Source organism: Mauremys mutica, unplaced genomic scaffold (assembly GCF_020497125.1).
Source record: "Mauremys mutica isolate MM-2020 ecotype Southern unplaced genomic scaffold, ASM2049712v1 Super-Scaffold_100125, whole genome shotgun sequence".
In the NCBI taxonomy this organism is placed as follows: Eukaryota; Metazoa; Chordata; order Testudines; family Geoemydidae; genus Mauremys; species Mauremys mutica.
The window spans coordinates 1106654-1131108 of NW_025423274.1; the positions used below are offsets into that span (position 1 = coordinate 1106654).

At 48.7% G+C, this 24455-nt stretch overlaps 2 non-coding genes across 2 annotated transcripts; one reads left to right on the forward strand and one right to left on the reverse strand.

Annotated features, from left to right (window-relative positions):
• Nucleotides 1–2958: 2958 nt before the first annotated feature.
• On the reverse strand, nt 2959–3030 carry TRNAE-UUC. The gene has a single exon. It is a non-coding gene; the product is annotated as a tRNA-Glu (tRNA).
• Nucleotides 3031–23675: 20645 nt separating this feature from the next.
• TRNAD-GUC lies at nt 23676–23747 on the forward strand. The gene has a single exon. It is a non-coding gene; the product is annotated as a tRNA-Asp (tRNA).
• Nucleotides 23748–24455: the final 708 nt, after the last annotated feature.

Sequence of the window (24455 nt, forward strand, 5' to 3'; positions counted from 1 at the left end):
GCCTGGCCCAGATCCTCTAGCTTTCCCCTGCTGATGCTAAGGCTTTTTCCCAGCTCATTTCACTACCCTCTGTCATGCAGGGGTTGCGGTTATCGCAGGTGTTACCCTAAATTGGGCCAGCTAGTCAGCGTAGGAAGCACTAATGACCCACCAGTCCGAGGCAGTAAAGGGCCCTTCCTGGGAAAGGCCATGTCTTGAAAAGGAAAAACTAAAGTCAAGGAGAGTCCTTCTAAAACTCTTTGGGGATATCACAGGAGAAAAGTGTTTCTTCACCTGACCAGGGACTTGAACTCTGGACCCTCAGATTAAAAGTCTGATGCTCTGACAACTGAGCTAGCTACGCTCACATTTTAAAAAAGGAAATTTTGTGCAGAAGAGAAACTAATCATGAAAATGAGGGCAGGAAACTATACAGAAAATCTGCTATTCTTGCTCTCTTAGCAGTCCTAGCCCCAGCCTGCTCCTCCATCTGGTGGCTTGAGGCCATATTCTTTTTTTCATTAAACATCAAATCCAGGAGAAAACACAGTTATACAAAGCAAAACAAAATCACAAACAGAAATCTCATTGGAAATACAAAAATAAAAAAGGAAAATGCAATTCCCATCACTTTATCGTGTCGGGGCCATTCCTGTATCGAGAGCACCCGCGAAGGTCCCTGTGTGTTTACGAGAAAACTGGAGGAACTCATACCACAGCCTGAACATGAAACTCAACTGCTCCCAGGTGCCGCAGTAAAACCCTTTCCCAGCTGTGACCTTGCACTCCATAGGATTTTATGAATATATGCTAATGAGTGTGAATATAAAGTGACTGGACTATGCTTCATGCAAAAGGTCTCTTGTAAGGTATCATTACAAAGCTTATAATCTACGGTGTGTGTTCATCCTATTTGTATGAACCGATCATTCTTGAATCTGAAACTAGAAATATGAACTATAACTCTGAGGTCCTGTTGTAATGATGCAAAGTATGGGCCATTTACAGTGGTTTGGACTCTTGATGGCTCCCATTAACCAGGACAATTGACTGTAGATGGCTCTGTCCTGCACCATCTGTGAATCAGGCCAGGAAGAATGAAGGCCTGGGGTCTCACAGGACATGTGACCATGTCACCTGGTACAGGAATCCATCTTAAACCTGGGGCTCTTCCTCAGGAGAGAGACAAAAAATTCCTGCCTTGTACCAAAGCTGTATAAGGGGGTGGAACTGAACAAACATGGCTGCAGTCATGAGACATCCCCAGCTACCACCTGAGCTGGAACAAGGACTATACCAGGAGAAAAGATTGGGCCCAGACTAGAAATAAGTCTAGTCTTTGCCTCTCAGTCTGTGCAGATGGGACCTTTCCCTCTAGTGCTGGAGGATTCTCCCTTCTCATCTACCCTTGTCCCAGGCAACACAACTGGTGGGAATCTTAAATGTACAGAGGAGACTTAGGAGCAGAAACCCCCCCCGACCTTCCATGCAATTGGCACTTATCCATCACTGAGCAGGATTGAGATTCCTGCAGGGAGACTGCTGGACCACATCCCCTCTGGGCATGAGCAAAGCAGCAGGGTGAAAAGAACTTGGAGATGCTGGGGATTGAACCCAGGACTTCATACATGCAAAGCATGTGCTCTACCACTGACCTATATCCCCAGATAGGCCATGTGTTCTATAGGTTACACTCAGAGCCCTCCTTTTTCCAGAGCATCCAGTGGCCTAAAAGCAGCATGAGGGACACATTCCCTGCTCTGAGGCCAAACCTGCTGTCCTGGAGGTTGCTGGTTCTTAGGGGTCACTTTGCAGCAGAGCCAGATTCGATGTGTGGGGCAGAGAGAGTGGGTGCCCTGGACTCAGGGTGCAGAGATACACTCAGCCCTCTCCCCTGCATTGGGTGGGGGGTGCTGCACACCCTGCTGGAAGGTAATGTGTCGGGGGGGGGGCACTGTGAGTCGCTCAACACCTGACCCTGGTGGCAGAAGTGCTGTGGGGAGCTCCAGGTGTTTCTAGGATCTGCTCTTTCTACCTGCCTGTGAAGTCCAGCTTTCCCCAGCACATTCACTGCGGTGCAATGGGGTCACTGTTTCCATGGCTGAGCAGCAAAGAATCACTCCCAGTTTCCCTTCTATCTGCGGCAGGATTAGCCTGTGTCAGTGATTAATGAGGTGGCTCTTATTGTAAATTGTTATTCATTCCCCACCTTGACAATTCACACAGTCCCTTTCCCATGCAGATTCCCAGCACCTCAGTGATCCTGGTAGCAGGGGTTGGGGCCTGAGACTTTCAGGGTCCTTTTTCCCCTCCACTTGGAGTGAACTCAGCTTTTCCCCCATCCCAGACAATCCATGAAATAACAACAGGGGCATAAAGAAAGAGGGGAGGGAACATCTCACAGCCAGGGCTGGATGTGCCCAGGGCCCCCAACTCATCCATTGTTTCCATGGAATTTGGCCCCCTGCTTTGCACAAGGGACAGAGAAAGATCTTGCTGTTCCTGTGTCTGTGCAAGGAAAATTGTGCTTCCCTAGGAAAGAGAGGCGGGAAATGGCCCCATGGTGGGACAATATCCTCAGGATTAAGACCTAAGGATTTAGGCTGAGAACTGGTAGAACTGCACTTATCTGGGATTTAACAAATTATCTTCCATGGAGCAGGGCCAGATCCAGCGTTTTTGCCACCCCAAGCGAAAAAAAATAATAAAATAAAATGTAAAAAAGCCACAATTTGCAGCACTTCAGCTCTACCACTACCGCTTGTGGGGGCAATTCAGTGGCAGGTCCTTCCCTCCAAGAGGGACTGAGAGGGCCAGACCTGCCTTTGTGCCTCCCCTTTCTAATGGCCACCCCAGGCTCCTGTTTGCTGCTCTGGTGCCAGCCCTGCCATGGAGACACTGGGAAGATGGGGGAAATCAGGAAAAACCCATCAATTTGTTTACACTGCAACTGAAGGTTTTTTTGATTTAAAGTTACTTTTCCCTCACTGGGAATTGAACCCAGCCCATGGCAGTGAAAGTGCCAAATCCTAACCACTGGACCACTAGGGAGGTGAGGATGGTAGTTTTCTTCTCACTTATGCTACACTTTCTTAGGCTACTTTCTAGCCACTTTCTGAAACTGCTCCATTGTCCATTCCCTGAGGGGGCTAAGAGCAGAGAACCCCTGTACTCAGGGTCACAACTTGAGCCCAACCCAAGCCACTGAAAAAAACTCAAATCATGCTTCAGCTTCCTCCAGCAGGATCACAGAGCCACACAAAGAAAACCCATGAGGAACAATCCTCCTCTGCCTTCATTTACCCCATTGCAACCCTCTCAGCAGCCGACTCTTGCGGGAAGGACTGAGCTGATAGGAGCTCTGGCATAGAGACCAAGGGAGGGGTGTTGCTCCCCCTGGGTGAGAGCTGATCACAGTCTGACTCTGTGTAACGGGGCTCTGAGCTTTGCCATCTTGTGAGTTCTGTGTCCTCAACAAGCAACCACAGTGCTGACCCCTCCAGATCCTTCTGCTGGGAGCATGGGGATTGCACGACAGCTGCAAGCCCTTTTTCCCTTTCCTTGTCCTCCTCGGCTTCCCCAGACCTTCCCCAAAAATGGTTCTATCAGGCGCTGGAGGGATCTAAGGACCTGCAGGTTTCCCGAACCCACCTCTTAAGGCAAACAGTGATTCCCTTCTCTGACACTCCTGGGCCTGGGCTTCTTTTGAGTTTTTCCCTAGGGGACCTGATTCCCTGTGAAAATGTGTGTGTGGCGTGTGGGGAACTGGCTTGTCTGCCCCCCTCTCTGGGAGCTGAGAAGCTTTTTCAGACTCTCCCCCACTAGATGAGTCCAACAGCACCTCCCTCTGGTGGTAGGAGAATCCTAAATTCCACCCTCCCACCCTGGTTACTCTGACCAGCTGACGGCGGCAGCATGCTAAATCAACCCCAGCTCTCTGGGCTAGAAAGCAGCATCTAACCAGCCTTGTGACAGCTCCGGTTTGCTCGCTGGAGATATAACGAACCAGGAAAGAAGGCAAATGTCAGACAGGGAACCTCAGCTCACAAATAAACACCCTCAGGGCTCCTTCTACATGGAGACTGGGCAGTTGACTGACTTTAAATCTAGCTAGCTCCATTGGTAGAGCATGAGGCTCTTAATCCCACCATCATAAATCCAAGCCCCATGGTGGGTGGTAGTGACAGCCCTTAGGTGTCACTCTTCTGCTAATAGTCACAGACCAAAATGAAACAAACTCTCTATGCTCTTCGGCAGGTCATGTTTCTTCCTCTCTCTCAGCTTCAGTAAAACATGAAGAGAGACCAAACTGACATTTGCATCCTCTGTTAAGAGAGGAATTTCTCCTCTTCCATTCTAGCCCAGGCAAGAAGAGGGGATAATAACCATTTAACGGATGTCTGCAGAGAGAAAAGTTTGGTCTTTATAAATAGGACGATGATCAATTAGTCTCCATGTCCACTGACGGTAGGACAAGAAGTAATGGGCTTAATCTGCAGCCAGGGAGATTCACGTTAGATGTTGGGAACAGCTTTCTAACTCTGAGTGTAGTAAAGCTATGGAATAGGCTCCCAAGGGTGTCTGTGGAGTCGCTGTCCTTGGAGGTTTTTAACAAAAGGTTGAACAAACCTCTGTCAAGGATACTCTCCATATACTTGGTCCCATAGACAACCTGCTCTGGCTCTGGTTCCCTCCTTCTGCTCCCTGCCTGGGCCCGCTGCTGTGGGCACTTGACCCCACATGGCCCTGATGCATCATCTCTGCTTGGCCCTGCCTCAGCAGCGAGGGCTGGATTTCATGACCTCTCCAGGGCCCTTGCAGCCGTACAGCTCTGTAATTCGATGCCATCGCAATGTAATAGAAACAACAACAAAAGTGAAAACACCCCAATCTAGCATCTAACAATTCAGCGTGAACTGACATTCCACAGCACAAAGTGACAATACGTAGGAGTGCAAAGCCCGACAATTCAGCGCCATGCAAATGAACGCCCCATAGGGCAAAATGACACACTGCAAAAGAGCTCAGCTCAAACCGACACAACACAAGGCAGTGCAAAAACCATACAACACGAAACAATGTGTCAGAGTGCAAAGTGACTGTGACGGTGCTGCCCGTGGGAGCCAGCTGAGGTTACTTAATTAGGGTGAACTGCAAACCAAACAGGGCAGACAAACCCCAAATGCTGGTGGTTATTCCAATACTTAGATTTACCAACCAGCACAAAACAGCTTCTACAGTACCTTACTGGTTACTTAGAAGTCCAAACCATGCAGTTCCCTTAAAGTGCCCAGCCTCAGGCCTCCGTCCAGACACACCTGTCAGATATGATGATGATTCCTAAGAATCTTACTTCATCATATAAAAGAAAAGGTTCTTCCAATCCCAAAGGATCAGCCACATACCCAGGTTCAATTATAATTTAGATCTTACCCAAAATACACGCTATAGCCAATTCTTATTAACCAAGCTAAAATTTATTTTAAAAAGAAAAGAGAGAGAGTGTTGGTTAAAAGATTAATCTACAGACAGACTTGAATTCAATTCTTGAGATTCAGATACACAGCAGAGATAAGCTTGTAGTTGCCAAAAGTCCTTTTAGAAATAGTCCATAGGTTATAGTCCAATGTCCATATTCAGGGTGGCTCCAGTCAATGACTGGGGATCTCAATCCTTGTGGCTTAAGGTTTCCCCCTCTTGAAACCCAAAGCAGATCTGAGATGAAGAAGGATCGTGTCCCAGGCTCCTTATACATTTCCAGCAGCCTTTTGGCCTGAGAAAACAATAGGCTCAACTCCTTCTCCCAAACATCCTGGCAATTAGCACAGAGTAATTTATCCATTAAACAGTTCAAATACAGGTTAGCACAACCTTCAAAGAGACACAGAGACAATAATACAATTTCACTCAAGTATCATCATAAATGTTAATATTCCTTTTTTGATCTTTGAATTAAAACGATAGCAATAGACAAGACTTGTTTGCTGCCATCACAAGACCTGAGCAAACATCTCCCCTTCTACCTCTAACAATGCAGACTTGCATTTCAAAGCTCTGTTCATTTACATATTTTCCTAACCAGTCCTTAAGGTTCACCCATGGGTCAGGTCAGTCTGTGAGTTAATTAACTCTTTCTGGCCCTGTCATCTTTCAATGAGATATTATATCACAGTCACAACGTCACACCCCCAACGCAAAATTGATGCAGGAAGGGATGACACAAACATCACTGACTGCATCCCAAAAGCTCCCCATCCTGGGTTTTGTTTTATTACAGCTTGTATTGGGTTAGAAGCCATGTCACTGTATAACAGAAATGGTTTACTCAACTTATGTTCAATAACATGATTGAATCTTTTTATGAACTTAAGGTAAAACTTGGTTAGAACAATAGTGGATTGGATCTGCTCTTGCAGCAGGGTTCCTGTATGTTTCATGTGATCTTGCCAAGAGCTAAAGAAACTAGCTATTTTATTTATACAAGCTTTGGCAAATGCCTGGAACCCAATTAACATTAAACCAATGTAGATATTAATGTTGTTCATTGTACAGGAATCTTGGCATTTAGCCATGCAAGCAATATGGTAGTGTGCCTCAGTTTCCCTTTTAACACAGCACATTAGGTCTGGAATGTCTTTTCTCCTATGAAAAGTTCCAAGACTGTTTATAGGCACTAACAGTGAAACATTAATATAACAAGGCCTTTTAACATAAAGTGGGTTCTTATGCATTACTTTTAACATGTTCAAGGGATTTACCATAAGATTAGGCACATTGTACATTTTTACGTTTCTTGGTAATAGCAACACATTAGTTACAAACATTACCATCAGCAATAACAACAAATTTATTGCAGGTGTCCATCTACCATCATGTTTGCTATGCCACACCTTTGGCTCAATACCATTGGGGTTTGGGCCTTTTAGGGTTACCCTGTGGCTTTCCTTTGCAAAATTAAGTTTTTTCTTTTCTCCTTGTCCTGAAGGATTAAACCCTGATTTCTTTTGTTTAACAGAATTCACTGGCTGATGGGGTGGGCTCTGTTTGCTAACAGCTATTAGCAAGTCTTTCTTCTCCCTGCCAGCCAAGTAATTTGCATCAACACAGACACTAGCTTTTAGATTTTTAGCTGCTACCCATTCCAAGGCTGGACTTTGTTTTACAGAGATATCACACAATTCCAAATAGTTTGAGGGTGAGAGTTCACTTGCTTTCCCCTGCATCCTTAAGCATTCAGCCATAAAACTGTTCTGCTTTGAAACACCAGTAACCAAATTTCTTTTTAAATCCTGAAGCACAGACTGGTTACTTACAGAATCAGCATGGAGACAGTCCTGTCCCAACACCATTGTTAGGTAAAAAGCAAGTCCTACTCACCTCTCCAGCACCCGAGTTTGTGCGGAGTTGGTATAGGGCTCAGAAAACTGTCAGAGACCAGACAACAATTCGTTGATCAACGGGCTCACACCATCCTTAGCTTAAGAGCAAAGCTTCGGAGTAAGTGTGGCAAGTTTATTAGGGGTGAGCATCAATGTTTATACACAGAAGTAAACAAAGTGATTAACAGATCATAATGGTCATGCATAATCAATCAAAATTCTACAGGATAAAACAGGTTAAAATGTAAATTAGAAAAGACAAAGGAGGAGATGGCTACTTATTGGGAGGGGGGAGGTGTCAGGAGTAGTTCGCAGGTCAGAGTTTTGATTAAAAGTTTCAGACAGAGACATCAAGTCTGGATTAAGTTTAAACTCATGAAAAGTTCAGACTCAACATTCCTCCATTTGTAGCTTTGGGATAATTATTCACCAAACGCTACACCCCATTTTAAGGAGCCAAGGGCCGCTTGGCAATTTCAGCCTGGGCCAACTCGAAGAGAGTAAGGCCTTTGGCTGAAGTAGGAAAAGAATAAACTGACCCACATGAGTTTATGAGGGAGGGGACACACTGGATGCAGCAACACAGTATTATAAGGATTACTATGGCCCCAACAATACCCACCAAGAGTTTTTTAACCCACCCAAATCCAGGCAACCAATTCCATAAGGCTCCCCACCAATCATAAGGTGGCTGGCCAGAGGAGTAGTTCTTAGCCATTTCCCTTAGATGTTTGGTACGTTGAAAAGTGTCAGGGTAAGTGTCGTTTACAAAAACACAGCATTCTTCATTTATGAGGGCGCAAGTCCCTCCTTGGGCTGCTAACATTATGTCTAAAGCCATTCGGTTTTGCAAAGCTAACTGGCGCAGCTGGGACATTTCCCCGGCCTGATTCTCAAATAGGGTCGCAGTCTCATTGGTTAAAGATTCTAGTAGTCCCTGTAGACGGATGACACCACCCCTCAAGCTAATAAGACCAGCCCACCGCTGCCACGACAAACCATCACGGATATTAATATCTCTGAAGGTTTCACGGATGTTACGAACGTGGGGAAAATGGGGGGGGGTGAGGGAGATGCGAGAAGGTGGTGTGAGCCACGCTAAATAACATGACCCTGCCCAATCAGGGGAGAGAAAGTAATAAGCTTTGGGCCCGCACACCCAGTATGTTCCATACATTGCGTTTCGGGTATTCCATTTTTCAAAGTAGGAGGTAACCCACCACCCGTTGGACCACTGTTCCCCTGGTAATGCAGAGGGGTCGTTGTGTGAACCGCAGAGGCACAATTTGGTAGTGGTGTTTTCAAAGAGCAGTGTAGTACTGCTTGAGCAGTTGTAGAAGGCAATCGTATATCCCTTAGCAATTAGTTGGACACCCTCATGATCTGAGCAGGGTTTCTTAAAAGCTGACTCTGAAGGCTTGTGAGGGATCCACATATGGGATAAGTGGGATGCGCAAGGCTTGAAGCCAAGGTTTTTACTAAAGGCGGTGCCATTAAAATACATGTTGCATTTACTGGTTCCCACAAAAGTTGACCCTTTTTCTTTAACAAAACACAGTGATCCTGTCTGATTTGTTACCCTGAGATATCTGTTAATTGGCACTCCTGTTTTGTCCCATGTAAGATTGTGTTGGACTGGATCTTTTATTCTAGCCGGTGGCATCCAAGTCATATTAGCAGTGGTCAGGGGAATGGGTGTGAAGGGGAGTCCCTGTTCTGCATTTACTGGAAATTGAGTACATACCCAGCAATTACTTCTATTTCCTAAAATACGAGTTTTAACCTCGTGGGAATATCTAATAAAAGCATTATCTTCATAAGCAGAAAATAAACTAAAAAGGCATAATAAAAAACATACAGTTGTCAGAATAAAAGGTCCTCTCATTTTTTTCGAGTCAATTTAAGTCTGATGTCTGAAAGAGGTAAGCTGGTCCACTGCTCAGAGGCAGTGTCCTTAGTGGTGGCAAGAGCTGCTGGTCCGTCACTGTGGTCCACTACGGCTGGCTTGACGTGGGAGTGGTGGATCCAGGATTTGCGTCCTTCCAGGAACACTGCAGTCTGGGTTGTTAAAAGAACCTGGTGGGGTCCAGTAAACCTCGGCTGGAGGGCGTCGCCACGAACGAACTTTTTGGCCCAGACGAAGTCCCCTGGTTGGAACGGGTGGATCTGTTCTTCCAGCGGCACGGTCTGGGAAAACTGTGAGGCTTTCCAAAGGGTACGGAGGCGAGCCTGTAGGGAGAGAAACTGGCACGCGGTCATATGATCCCCTCCCAATAGTGAAACATCAGCACGTGGTAGCGCCCCGCCTTTGAAAGGGGGGTGTCCATAGAGCAGTTCAAAGGGGGATAATCCCAATACACGGGTTGGGCGAGTGCGAAGGTGAAACAGGACCAAGGGAAGTACCTGAGGCCACTTTAACCCTGTTTCCTGACAGTATTTAGCCAATGTAAGCTTAAGCTCCCTATTCATACGCTCAACTTTCCCGCTAGACTGGGGGTGGTAGGGTGTATGAAAGGAGTGTGAAATGCCCAGTCCTTGTTCTAAACGGCCAAGGACATTACCAGTAAAGTGGGGTCCACGATCTGAATCAAGTATGAGAGGGATGCCAAAACGGGGTACAATGTCTCTAAGGAGGATCTTCGCCACTGTGGCAGCAGTACAATTAGCAGTAGGAAAAGCTTCGACCCATGAAGTCAGAGGGCAAACCAAAACAAGGAGGTGTTTTTTCCCAAAAGCCTTTGGCATATCTGCAAAGTCAATTTGAAGATGTTGAAATGGAGCAGCAGGTGGCGGTCTTCCACCCTTAATTTTGTTAAGAGGCGGAGCAGGTCCATTTCGCTGACATGTGCTGCATGCTTTCACTATTGACAGGCAGTAGGGTTGAATGCCTGGAGCATACCAAAAGCGAGCGATGGTGTCCACAAGGGCGTGCGTGCCGTAGTGACCCCCCTTATCATGGTGCCAGCGAACTGCCACGGGGTATGTGGAGCGAGGGAGGCAGGCTCGGCCATCCGGCATAAGCCAGGTCCCTTTGACCAGAGTGGCTCCGAGGCTCTCCTACGACTGTAGTTCAGCAGCGGGTACCGGTACGGGGTGCGGTGGAGTAAAGGAGGAGGTCACAATAGCCAACGTGGGCATGGCTAAGGGTAAGACGGCAGCCGCCTTGGCGGAGGCGTCAGCCAGGGCATTCCCACGGGTGACGGGGCTATCATCTTTAGTATGGGCCTGGCAATGAACTACAGCCAGGACCGAGGGTTCTTGGAGGGCATCCAAAAGCTTGTGGATGAGGGGGAGGTGCTGAATGGGTTTACCGGCAGCTGTCTGGAAACCTCGAAACTTCCAGAGGTGGATGTGACAATGCACAACTCCAAAAGCATACTTGCTATCAGTAAAAATGGTAACGGTCTTACCAGCGGCCAACTGGCAAGCTCGGGCCAGGGCATAGAGTTCGGCGGCTTGGGCTCCCCAGTTGCCTGGCAGTGAGGCGGCCTCTTGAATGTCCCATTCAGAGGTGACTGCATAACCGGTGAAACGCTTGCCATCAACATAGAAGGAGCTTCCGTCCGAGAAGAGGATGCAATCAGGGTTGTCCAGTGGCACGTCAAACAGGTTGTTCCTTATCTGTAAGATGCTATGAACTACTTCCACACAATCGTGCTGATCCTGGAGGACTGGCAGGTCAGGAAGCAAGGTAGCTGGATTAAGGGGCCCACACCTTTCAAAAATTAGGTTAGTGTCTTCTAGGAGTTCAGCCTCTAGCTGCTGCTGACGATGGGCCGAAAAGACTTGGGTCGTGCCCCTACGCAGAAGGGCTGACAAGGCATGAGAGGTCCAGACCATGGTAAAATGACCCAGGGTCAGGCTCTTTGCCTTTGTGATCAGCAGGGCAGCTGCTGCCAGAGTCCGGGTGCAGGATGGGGTTCCCTGAGCGACAGGGTCGATCTGCTGGGAGTAAAAAGCAAGCGGGAAATGGTGGGGCCCGCTCAGCTGGGTAAGGACGCCACTAGCAATTCCGCCCTTCTCGTGGACAAAAAGGTGAAAGGGTTTGCTGTAATTGGGGGGGCGGAGAGACATGGAGGAGGCCACACTGTCCTTGAGTAACTGAAAGGCTTGGATCGTGTCTGGGGACCACTGCAAAGAGTCAGGAGCAAGGTTAGCAGTGAGTCGGTGGAGTGGTTTGCTCAACTCCCCGCAGGACGGCAACCAAGGTCGACAGAAGCCAATTAATCCTAAGAAACCTCGAAGTTGTTTCTTGGTGTTTGGCAGAGGGCAGTTTTGGATAGTCTTTATGCGGACTGGGTCCATTTGTCTCCCCTCTGGGGTTAACAGGAAACCCAGATATCGAACCTTCTGTGAGACCCACTGAATCTTGTTAGGGTCTACCTTGTGGCCTCTGGTGTGTAGGTATAATAAAAGTGCCTTACCATCGATGCGGAGGGCGGCTTCTTCGCGGTTACCTAGTAGGATGTCATCTACGTATAGGACTAACGTGGATCCCTGCGGACTGGTGAAGCCTTCCAAGTCGTGGCGTAGGCATTGGCTGAAAATCGTGGGGCTGTCTCTGTAGCCTTGAGGAAGTCGTTGCCAGACATAACTTTGTCCCTCCCAGGTGAAACCAAAGAGATATTGAGAGTCTGGGTGCACAGGAATGCTGAAAAAGGCTGATTTTAAGTCAATAACAGTGAACCATTCAGCATCCCAGGGGATTTGGCTGATGATAGTAGCTGGATCAGGAACTACTGCATGAAGAGGGACCACATACTGATTAATAACCCGTAGATCCTGTACAAAGCGCCAACGAATAGGGTCTCCGTCCTTTTTAGGAGGCTTTTTGACAGGCAGTATAGGGGTATTACAGGGAGTGCGCTGAGGGCGGACTAGCTTTTGTGCAATGAATCCCTCGACAATGGGGCGGATGCCTTCCCGGGCTTCCAGCGACAGGGGGTATTGGGGGACTGACGGGGGGGCTAAGGAGGGCTTCACTTGAATCCTTACTGGCTCTGCCGAAAGGAGCAGGCCAACATCAGTGTCAGAAATTCCCCAGAGGGTTGAAGGCAAGTCAGTGAGGTCAGGGGAGAGAGGGGGGGGGGTTTCCCAATTACCCTGAGTTAGGGCCGAATCTCCTAACACTGTCATCAATAATCCTACCCCTTCAGGAGTGCAGGTTAAAGTAGCCTCAAGCTTACAGAGTAAATCCCGGCCCATCAAAGGGATCGGACAAGCTGGGGAAAAAAGAAAACGGTGAGAAAAACATTTATCAGCATAAATAACATTTAGAGGCAAAGTGAGTCCCAGAGACTGTGGGTTGCCTTCCACCCCAGTTGCAGTTTTAACCTCAGAGGATAGCCAGGGAGAGGGGGCATGATTTAAAAGAGAGAAAGTAGCTCCAGTATCAATGAGGAAACAGACAGGCAGTCCCTGGACTGAAAGGGTTAGACGAGGCTCTTTGCTGGGAGGGGAGAAAGTGAGGAAAGAGCCGGCTAAAGACATTAAGGAAATAAGACCATCACATTGTTTGCCTTCGCCCCCGGGGTACCGTCATTGAGAAGGCTGAGTTTGTTGCAGCTGCTGCTGTTGCCCGTAGTTGATCCAGGCCTGAGGAACGGGCTGGGCTGGTGGTGCAGCGGTGTATTTGTCCCTGGTGTAAGTATCTGCGGATGCGACTGGACCCTCTGGGCGTCCCCAGGGGCATTCACGTTTAAAGTGACCGGGCTGTCCGCACTGAAAACAATTTCCTGATGGCTGGGGTTGCCAGGACCCTCTTCCCCGAGCACCCTGAAATCCCCTGCCACGGCCACGGCTTCTGCCTCGAATACCACCGCGAAAAGCTAAAGCCATCAACTTATATTCTTCCTTTTTCTCTTTCTTTCTGCTACTTTCCCTTCCTTTCTCCCATGCAAAATCAGCTACGTCCAACACTGAAGTGACTGACTCACCTCCCCAACCAGGGCAAAACTGTAAGAAATAATCCCTTACAGGGGGTACTGACTGATTCACAAAAAATGAAATAAGAGTAGGGTGGTCTGCTTCTCTCTCAGGATCCATCTGAGTGAACATTCGGGCCCCCTCCAATAGCCTCGACCAGAACTTTCTGGGTGGCTCATCAGATTCCTGCCGAATCTGCATGAACTTAGCCTGATTAGGCGAGCGGCGAGCCATTTCTTTGAGTCTCTCTAACAATCGCTCTCGATCTACCCGCAGCTGAGTCAGCCTTGGCTGACTCCAGTCTAGGGGATTCCAGCCAGCGGCTTGATCCCGCCTATCCATCCAAGTGGTATTAACCGCATCGCTATCCCCCCATGTCCTTTCTGCCATCCACAATCTACTACGTTCCTCTCCGGTCAAAACTCTACTTAACAACTGATCTACATCCGTATAAGTAGGATTATGACTTGAAAACAATCTTTCTAAAAGTTCAGTGATCCTTCGGGGATTTTCCCCAAAGGACCCTGACAACCGTCCCCACTCTTTCAAGTCCCATTCTAGCCATCCTTTATATTCCACAATATTGGTATGTTGTATCTCGCCATTATTGTTCACAAAAGGTTGGTCGTGCACCTGTAAAGGCATTTCTCTACTCACAAAAGTTTTGGCAGAGGCAGCCTCTGGGCTATCCTCAGGAGAGGGGTGTGCACCCTGCTGCATCTGCTTGATCTTTTGCCTAGTAACTACTCCTCCCGAGGTGTGCCCCTCTATTTCCTCCTTATCACCCTGCAGAGATTCCAATTTGGAGTCCTGCAGATTCCCCTCTGCACTCTGGAGAGAGTCCCCTTGCGGAGGAATAGGGGCAGGTGCAGTGGGGACCAACTGACGAGTTAAAACACGCCGTGGTTTACACCCTTCATCGAAATAACATGGAGGGGGTTCACTCTCGGAAGAATACCTGACTGCCATAATTTTTAAAGATTTCCACAGCTCTGCTGCTGTGTCCCAACAAAACCAGTAACATAACTGTCCCGGATGGTCTTTTTCGATCTGGCTCCTTACTCCTCTTAAGGCAGCCTGTTCGAAAGAGCCATACGAAGGCCACCTCATCTCCGGGTCGGCCAATACCGCGGTATACCCAGTCCAATTCCTTACACACAGTGTGTACAACTTCCTCCTAGACATTCCTGTCTGTACTGGGAGTTTCCCTTCATTCCATAACTTATTTACAATCCCCAGCGGACTCTCAAGAGGCACGCTAGTCCCTTGACCCATGGTGTCTGACAGGAGCCCTCCAACTGGCGTTTATCCTGCTGTCCAGTACACGACCCCTCAATATTGAATTGGCTGGGAGAAATCTCCCGTGGCGCCTGCCAATTCGTATATGAGTGGTCTGACCACTGGACAGAGGCACCGCACCAGAAGGAATCCCGGACGAGCCCCCAAATTGTTAGGTAAAAAGCAAGTCCTACTCACCTCTCCAGCACCCGAGTTTGTGCGGAGTTGGTATAGGGCTCAGAAAACTGTCAGAGACCAGACAACAATTCGTTGATCAACGGGCTCACACCATCCTTAGCTTAAGAGCAAAGCTTCGGAGTAAGTGTGGCAAGTTTATTAGGGGTGAGCATCAATGTTTATACACAGAAGTAAACAAAGTGATTAACAGATCATAATGGTCATGCATAATCAATCAAGATTCTACAGGATAAAACAGGTTAAAATGTAAATTAGAAAAGACAAAGGAGGATATGGCTACTTATTGGGAGGGGGGAGGTGTCAGGAGTAGTTCGCAGGTCAGAGTTTTGATTAAAAGTTTCAGACAGAGACATCAAGTCTGGATTAAGTTTAAACTCATGAAAAGTTCAGACTCAACACCATGGTCTTTCCAACAGGCTGGCCACACACTGCCACCTGGTTATATGGCTGCTCAACTTTCTTAACAGCTTCTACTCCATCTGAGACCTTCTCTAAGCTACCCACACTGGATCTCTCAAAAGGAAAGTTAGTGGATCCATTCACAACAGAAAATTTCTGGCTGTTAGGAAATGAAACTTTTTTGATTAAATTACTTTCACACCCTTCAGTCGCAGTAAACTGCTTGCACAGATTACCAGGAGGATTTCTCTCCTTAGCAGCTTCTCTAAGCAACAATTTACCTTTCACAGAAATTCTGCTCTTACCCTCTTCACCCAGGGCTTGCTCTAAAGGAACACTTTCCTGAGCCACAACAGACTCTTTCTGGGTTTTACTTACATCCATGATTACCTTTGGCCCTTCAGGCAGATTTCTAGACAATTTCCTTTTAGGCAAACCTACAGACTTTCTAGATAACAGGTTAGAAGCAATCTCCTTCCCTTGGCCATGAACTAGTTCAGGAATCTTTTCCTTCTTGCTACAAGTTGTTAAACTGTCAGTAGGTAACACACTTAAATCACCTTCATGCTCTCCTTGTGCCCTGGCTAGGGTATCACCCTGATCAGACAGCGTTGCTGCACCCTTTTCCAACCACACATTAGCAACTGGCAAACTATAAGCACCAGAATTGTCTGGTCTCTGGGATTTTGCTAAGACACTAACTGGATGCAACCTAGTTACAGTGCCATTCTCCCCAGCAGACACAAACTTAGGACCGTTCCCTTCCTGGGCTTTAGCTGTATCCACAACCAACTCTGAGACAACTGCACTATTCTCAACCATCACAGGCTGAAAGGCACCTTGTGTCTGCTCCACAGACACAGAAGAGCCGGAGACACATTCTCCTCCACTAGACACACAGCTTGGAATGTTACTTCCCTGGTCCCAGCACACAGGGCTGTTCACAGACAACTGCTTGGAGACCCAGGTAGCTCCCTCCATAGGCAAGTCAATACCCCTGACAGACACAGGCACATTCCCTCCACTGTCACATTTCTCCACACAGGACACAGGTAAGGGATAGGGACACTCATCTTTCACTATCCCTCCCTTCCCAAACTGCTGACTGGACAAAGCCATCAGCTCACAAGGCTGCCTAGGCTTATTCAGACTTTCCCTGCCAGGCACATTGCCACTCCCAACAGATAAACTGCTGCTCTTTTCACTACACTGAGCTACTTCCAGCAAATCACAGTTACCCATTTTAGGTTCACTTTTACAAGCTGTACTAGCCACCAATCCATCACCCATCACAGATCTACCCTTTCCTTCCTCAGTTAGGGCTTTCACCTGACCATCTACTTTAATCTGCTTCTGAGAAATATTCTCCTCACCAATGAGATTTTTCTGCTCCTGATCTAATTCCAGATTCACTTCTGAGACATTAGACAGACATTCAGAAACTTCATTCACAGACAAACAGCTATTTCCCACCAGGTTAGAATCCCCCTCTGCATAGCCATAGCAAAACTGGTTAAACACAGAAAACTGCCCAGAGTAATACCACATATCCACACAGTTATAAACTGGATTTTCAAGAGGATACAGTTTCTGCTGTTCTTCCCTTGCTTTTTTGACTTGGAGCTGGAGTCTAGCAGTTTCTTGTTGCATTTTCTGGGTCTCCTGTTCCAGCTCCTGTTGCCTCTGTTGAGCTTTCTCCTCAGCAGTCAGTAGCTCCAGACGCCCCTTACGAGCTCTTTCTTCTCTTCTTTCTTCTCTCTCAGCAGCCTCTTTCTCCAGCTGGGCCAAGGTTTGCTTCTCTTTCATTCGAATTTCTGCCAGTTTTTGCTCATATTCAAACTGCAGGCTGTCCATCAGGGCTTGCAGATTCATTGCTTCTGCTGTTGCTCTCTGGCTCATGGTCTTTAACCAACCAAACTCTCAATACCAAAATTCCAATTTGGATAGCGCGGGGTTCTGACCCAAAGTTTAATTGACCTGGTTCTGTGGATCCTTGCACGACTACGCCACTGTGACGGTGCTGCCCGTGGGAGCCAGCTGAGGTCACTCAATTAGGGTGAACTGCAAACCAAACAGGGCAGACAAACCCCAAATGCTGGTGGTTATTCCAATACTTAGATTTACCAACCAGCACAAAACAGCTTCTACAGTACCTTACTGGTTACTTAGAAGTCCAAACCATGCAGTTCCCTTAAAGTGCCCAGCCTCAGGCCTCCGTCCAGACACACCTGTCAGATATGATGATGATTCCTAAGAATCTTACTTCATCATATAAAAGAAAAGGTTCTTCCAATCCCAAAGGATCAGCCACATACCCAGGTTCAATTATAATTTAGATCTTACCCAAAATACACGCTATAGCCAATTCTTATTAACCAAGCTAAAATTTATTTTAAAAAGAAAAGAGAGAGAGTGTTGGTTAAAAGATTAATCTACAGACAGACTTGAATTCAATTCTTGAGATTCAGATACACAGCAGAGATAAGCTTGTAGTTGCCAAAAGTCCTTTTAGAAATAGTCCATAGGTTATAGTCCAATGTCCATACTCAGGGTGGCTCCAGTCAATGACTGGGGATCTCAATCCTTGTGGCTTAAGGTTTCCCCCTCTTGAAACCCAAAGCAGATCTGAGATGAAGAAGGATCGTGTCCCAGGCTCCTTATACATTTCCAGCAGCCTTTTGGCCTGAGAAAACAATAGGCTCAACTCCTTCTCCCAAACATCCTGGCAATTAGCACAGAGTAATTTATCCATTAAACAGTTCAAATACAGGTTAGCACAACCTTCAAAGAGACACAGAGACAATAATACAATTTCACTCAAGTATCATCATAAATGTTAATATTCCTTTTTTGATCTTTGAATTAAAACGATAGCAATAGACAAGACTTGTTTGCTGCCATCACAAGACCTGAGCAAACATCTCCCCTTCTACCTCTAACAATGCAGACTTGCATTTCAAAGCTCTGTTCATTTACATATTTTCCTAACCAGTCCTTAAGGTTCACCCATGGGTCAGGTCAGTCTGTGAGTTAATTAACTCTTTCTGGCCCTGTCATCTTTCAATGAGATATTATATCACAGTCACAACGTCACAGTGACACTGTGCAAAACAGCTCAGTGTGGAATAACGACACAGCACAAACCCACACAACAGAATCATATAGAAAGGTAGGGCAGGGAGGGACCCCAAGAGTCAGGGCCAAGTATCCCTAGGCCACCCCGACAGGTGTTTGTATAATCCCTTCTTATAACCCTCCAATGAAGGAGATTCTGCAACTTTCCACTGGGCCCTCTGCCATGCAATCGACAACTCTTGGCTTGGCTTGTGGTTCAGGGCAAGTCTGTGGCTCAGAAAATCTGGATTCAGTTCCCAGTTTTGCCCTCTGAGCAAACATGGACAAATTGCACCATATCTTTGCGGCTCAGTTTCTCCTTCTATAAAATGGGAACCGCCCTCCCACACTTTGTCCATTTCCCCTGTGAGCTCTTGGCAGCGAGGACTCTCTCTCTCCCTGTGAGTTGTACAACTTCCGGCAGAATCAGGGCCCCCACCCTCATCAGGATCTCTGCAGTGCCTGGCACAACTGGAGCACCTGCTCTTGGTTGGGGCATCTGCAATACCCAGCACAGCAAGGGCCCCAATCTGGGAACCATACGATTTTTGTTAAGTCCATTTTTAGCCTTCAAGTTCAGCCAGAAAACATGGCCCAAGAGTCTCAGAAGAACCAAGAAAAAAATAACATTACTCCCAAAAGGCAGCGGTTCTTAAACATAAGCAACCCTTGGGATTTTTTAGGCCTGACTCCTGGTTATTGAGTGTTGGGTGCTGCATAGATAACAAATATTATAATTAATAACTATGTGCCCCAGTCATCATGGGGCTCTCTATTTATCATCTCGCAATGACTCTAGGTTCAACTTGCTCAGGTTAGAAAGAAAGATTTATTTTTTTTTATTGCGAGCCTGGAAATAGTCTCCGGTGTGAAAGTCAGAGCGGGATTATTTCGAGTTCATGCACCCTTAGCACTAATGAAGGAGTAAAGGAACGTGCAAACCAATGAAGCCTTAACATGTCATTTGCATCCTCAAGGCTTGTCTCTGTGGCAGGATCTCAAGGACAGACAGAAATGTTACTCGGTATCAGGAGGGGAGAGGAAAGCACTTTCCCTCATGTATTTCCCCAGGCTGTTGTGCAAGGCAGCAGAGGCGCTTTAGGGCATTTTCTGTCACTGATTTTTTCACGTTGGTGTGGGAGGAAAGACTTGGACCTGCCCACTTTCTGAACGTGTGAATGGGAAGTGACCAAGTGGTGAGTTAACCATGATGCTGTTGCACAGGATTTGACTGGAACTAGAAAACAAAAAGCCCTTAAAGTAGAACTCTTGGGTGAACAGAATGATCTGATTTGTATTCAACCTTGGAAGGCAATAGATTGTTACATCAGTCAGAACAGCCTGGTTTGGTTTGTTTGTTTGGTTCATTGGTTGTTTTCCCTGATAAATTGCAGAGGGTTCAGAGAAGAGCCACAGGAACGATTAAAGGCTTGAGCAGGGAGAGAAGTTTAAAAAGAAACTGAACCTTTCCTCCGCCTGCCGGCTGTGACTGCTGAGGACATTTTCCTTCTCTGCTCCAGGGTCTCTCTTCCGCCAGATTCTCAGCAAGTCAGGTCCCCTGCAGACTATGGCAGAGCAGTTTGGTAATAGGCTGCAGGACTCACCCTGTAAGAATGTAGCTGCTGTAGCACCTTGACTGTCCATGGGCCAAATCCTGCAGCCCTGGATAACCTCCCACTGATGGCGATGGGAATTGAGCCTTTGTAACTAGCTGCTGGTACCTGCAGTCTCAGCTATGGATTAAACTGGTGGCAAACACAGCTTCAGCCAAAGACGTGAAGGATGTAAGAGCAAAGCTGGCCCTGGGGAGCTGCTGCAGTCCCATCACCACAGCTGGAAGGGAGAAAAGGAAAAACTCCCTAAAGTGCTGGGAGCAACACTGAGAAAAGGAAGTATCAGAGGGGTAGCCGTGTTAGTCTGGATCAGTAAAAGCAGCAAAGAGTTCTGTGGCACCTTATAGACTAACAGACGTTTTGGAGCATGAGCTTTCGTGGGTGAAAACCCACTTCATCAGATGCATGTTAAAAACACTTAGTTTAAACTGGAACTGCCTGTTATTAAAGGCTGGTTTCCCCACGTCAGTTCCATAAGCTCTGCTAGAAATGCCCTGGCTTCTCTCCTGCCTCGGTGGGAACTGCAGGGAATCGTCCCCTGCTGCCCTTGGCTCCAGGCTGTTTTTCCTGGGGAGGGGAGGTGGAATTGATTTGTTCGCTGTTGAGAAGGGAGCCAGGCTAGTTCTCAGGGAACGAGAACTCCCAGCATCTTCCCAGCCCAGCCCAGGCTGCTGCCCTGTCCCAGCCTCTGTTCCCCTGGGGGCCCTGCGTGTTTGACTCTGGAGCAGGCCGGGAGCAGCAGCTGAGGCAGAGGACAGCCTGGGCCGGGCAGATAAGAAGGAGTTTAGCAAGCAAAAAAGGTAAAATGGCAGCGGAGTGTTACCTTGGACTCGACGGCATTTCTCCATTGGTCTGTCTGCTTTGGGGCAGGGACAATAACACGGCCTGCTGCTTTCGTTATTTCAAAGGGCAGTTTACGATTTTCATTCTCACACACGGTGCATGTTGTGTATTTGGTTGTCATGGTTTTTGGTTCCTATGGTAACTGAGTTAGATTATTAGGGGATAGCTCAGCCAGCTTCAGCCGGCTGGGTGAGTTCTCTGAGTCTGTAAATAAAATGGTGGTTTTGTTAGCTGTCTGCTGTCTGGCCTCAAGTGATTTCTTCCTAAACCGGCTGCCCCCAAGGATATAACAGGGGGTCATCCGTGAAGGGCTTGGACCACTGACCTATCAGCTCTTAACTCCCAAACAATCAGTAAATCTATTATCAGTGCCAGTGAGTGTAATTTAAATCATAAGAAAAACCACACTGGGCTAGACCAAAGGTCCATCTAGCTCTGAATCTTGTCTTCTGACAGTAGCCAATACCAGGTGCTCTAAAAGGATCTCAACAAGGCACCCCTGGGAATTAAACCGAAATCTCCTGTTTACAAAGCAACTACTTTAGCCAGCTAAACCACCGTGCCTGCCTGTAACCAAAATACAGTGTCTGCTCATACCTGATTCCCTGCATTCCCACCTGAGCCTGACAAGCTTTGCTTGTGTTTGGATTCTGCAAAGCAGAGGAGCAGGTGAGGTTTTCCTTGCAAGCTGTGTGTCTGTGTGTGAATCTTTGGCCAGGTCTGCACTACAAAGTTATTTCAGCAGAATTATATTGCTCACGTGTGTGAAAAACACACTATGCTCCCTCGGTCAGCGGCTTGTGGCTGGTGTACACACTGCAATGCCACGTCTGGCGACAAAACTGTCCTGTTTTGGTGACAAAATAAAACGACTTTGATGAGCAGTCTAGAGCTTTTTGCAGCAAACTTAAAGTGAGAGTGTCAGTGTAGACGCTGCTGTTCATTATATCACCATAACTGCCCTCTTCCAGTGTCCCACAATGACCGCCGTGAACTCGCCTGCCCTGCATTCCTGCTGCAGAGCCATGGGCCCCTCCCCTTTCATCGCTCTGGGAAGTTCTGACAGCTGAGCCTGCTGCTCTGCTCCGGCAGCCAGGAGCAAATCACTGCCGTGGATGCTGCTCTCTCCCGCCCTGCGAACACAGAGCAGGGTGGCGGGAACTTCCTTCAATGGGGGGCCCCGGCATCCGAACTGTGACACCCCCAGGACACCCCTTCCCTAGAGGAGGTTCTTACCTTCTAAACAGGGACGGCAGTTTTCTAGTAAAATCACTAAAAGGGAAGGAGAAAACTCAAAATAGGTGCCTCCTGGCGCTCACGTACCTGAACCCGAATACTCTCTCAGTTCTCAAAGAGAGACCAGGAGAAGGAGACTTGCTGAAGCAAAGCCACAGGGGTCTCTGAGGTTTCCCTGGCCCCTCGCCCCTGTCCTGCCTGCCTGATGTCAGCATCTCTCTGTGAGGTCACCACCTCCCCACCACCTTTGACCAATAGTCTGAGGTCCTGCAAAAGGCCTTTGTGATGTCACTGCCTGTCATGGACTCACAGATCCTGCCCACTCTTGGCCCTGTGCGGTCCATGGGGGGTGCTCCTTTCAGTGCGACAGCCCTTCTCGGGGGTCCACTCTCTCTCAGGGTCAGGCCCCTCCACCTCCTGGAGCCGCACCTCTCTGAGCCTTAGCACGTCTGTCTCTGCCGTGGGCCCCGTCAGGGAGTCCACGCGCTCTGGATCCCCTGGGCCTCCTCACCCCCGAAGGGGTTGATGCCCCCTGTTCTCTAGACCGGAGTGACTCTCAGCCAGCATAAAACAGGAGGGTTTATTGAGAGTTGAACACAGCACAGGAAACTCTCAGGGCCTCAGGCCTGGCCTCTCACAGTAACAGCACATCCCAGTCCCCCTGCAGCCAGGTGGGCTCTCTGCCTGCTTCCCCTCGCCAGCCCGGAGCCCCCCTGCTTCCCAGCTAGGCCTCTTATATCCCCGGCCCCAAGCCCCACCTCTGTCCATTGTCTTTTCTCCAGGTAAACAGGGTTGCCTGGGCCTCCTCTCCTCTCCGCCCTCCTCTGGCTGGAACAGGTTGGTCACGGGGTCCTCTCCCCGCAGCCCATTGTCCTCTCACTGGCCAGAACTGGCTGTGACTCCTGAGCTGTGTCTCCGGGTCACCAGGTCACCAGTCGCTGGGGTCTCCATCCTCCAGGCCATCAGCCGGGGTCCCAAGTCCCTCTCCGGTCCTCTGTAACAACAAACTCCCTCTCCCCTCACCTCGTTAAACCAGTAACACCCGGGGACACTGAGTCCCACTCCCTGTGCATGCGAACCACTGGAAAACACAGAAAACCCCAAGAAAATCCCCAACTTCGTCACAGAGCCCAGCACCTCTCCTCCTTTGGGCACTTAGAGCAGAGGCAGCTGGTGCTAACAGCTCCAAGGGAAGGCTTAAAAGCCACAGAACAATTGAGGTCAGGGCCAGAGGAGGGCAGGACCATGCCTATGTGTGGCCTTCAGACAGGCACAAAAGCACCCAGCCAGGCTGCTCCCTGCCATGCCAAACACCCACTGAAGGGAAGGATCTGCGTGCCTGGGAAGCTGCGTCCCTCCAGAGGTGCTTGAGAAGCCAAAGGGGCTGTGGGTGATTTTGTGATGAGGTGAGTGTGAAGTGTGGAAGGAGGAGGGTGGCAAGAGGAGGTTTTGAGAGGAAAAAAGGTGCTGCTGAGCTGGTAGGGGAGGGCAAGGTCCCAGGCGGGTGTTGTGTGAGGAGCTGTGTAGGTCCGGAAAGGCATCCTGCTGGGCAAGGGCAGGTGAGGAGGGCCAGGGCTGTTGCTGCGGCCAAAGCCTTTGGGAAGCAGAAGAGGGCCAGGGGTGTTGTTGCCTGCTGGGGCTCATGCGAGGGTGTAGGTGTACGCTGACCATAGCTGGTCTGTGGGAGCTGGGGCCACTCAGCGTGCCCCTTTCCTCATTAGTATAGTGGTGAGTATCCCCGCCTGTCGCGCGGGAGACTGGGGTTCGATTCCCCGATGGGGAGGGTGACCCCTTTTGAAGGGGGGACAAAGAAATCTCTGGCCTGCCCGCCACATGCCTTGCATTCTCCTTCGACGGCCACTTCCCTTCGCACCCCGCACTGATGACTTTCACCTCCAGAGAGACAATTACCTCGCAAGGACACGCTCGCCCTAGCCAAAGCCTCCCCCGGGGCCTGCACGTGGGGGCACGTTTCAGAGCGGCAAAGGGAAATAGGCTGGCCAGGGCCATGAGGACAATGGCCCAGACAAACGGGGAGGGACTTGGTCCAGGGGTGGAGGAAGACAGAAAAAGGGACAGGCATGGGATTGGCTTCCTGTCTTTTTTCCTTTGCTCAGCATTTGACCTGTGACTGTAATGGGGAGACCTGAGAAAGACCTGTGGCCGCCGGCGAGGTAGGTGGCCGCCCCGAGAGCGCAGAGCTGAGCATTTTCCGCTGGGCTGTTTCCTGTACCCCCAGCGCCTGGCCGTGATCGTATAGTGGTTAGTACTCTGCGCCGTGGCCGCAGCAACCTCGGTTCGAATTCAGGTCACGGCATTGCTTTTTGGTGGGGAGGGGCTATCCTGCAGCACGCCTCGTGGCTCAGTCTGATGGCGTCCGTTTGCAAAGAGAGCCATCAGCCGGTCCTCAGTTTCTGCTTGGTAAAGGCAAGTCAGTGGGGTCCATCGGTCAGAAAAAGAGTCCCAGGACTTCTTGCTGGGCGCCAGGGTC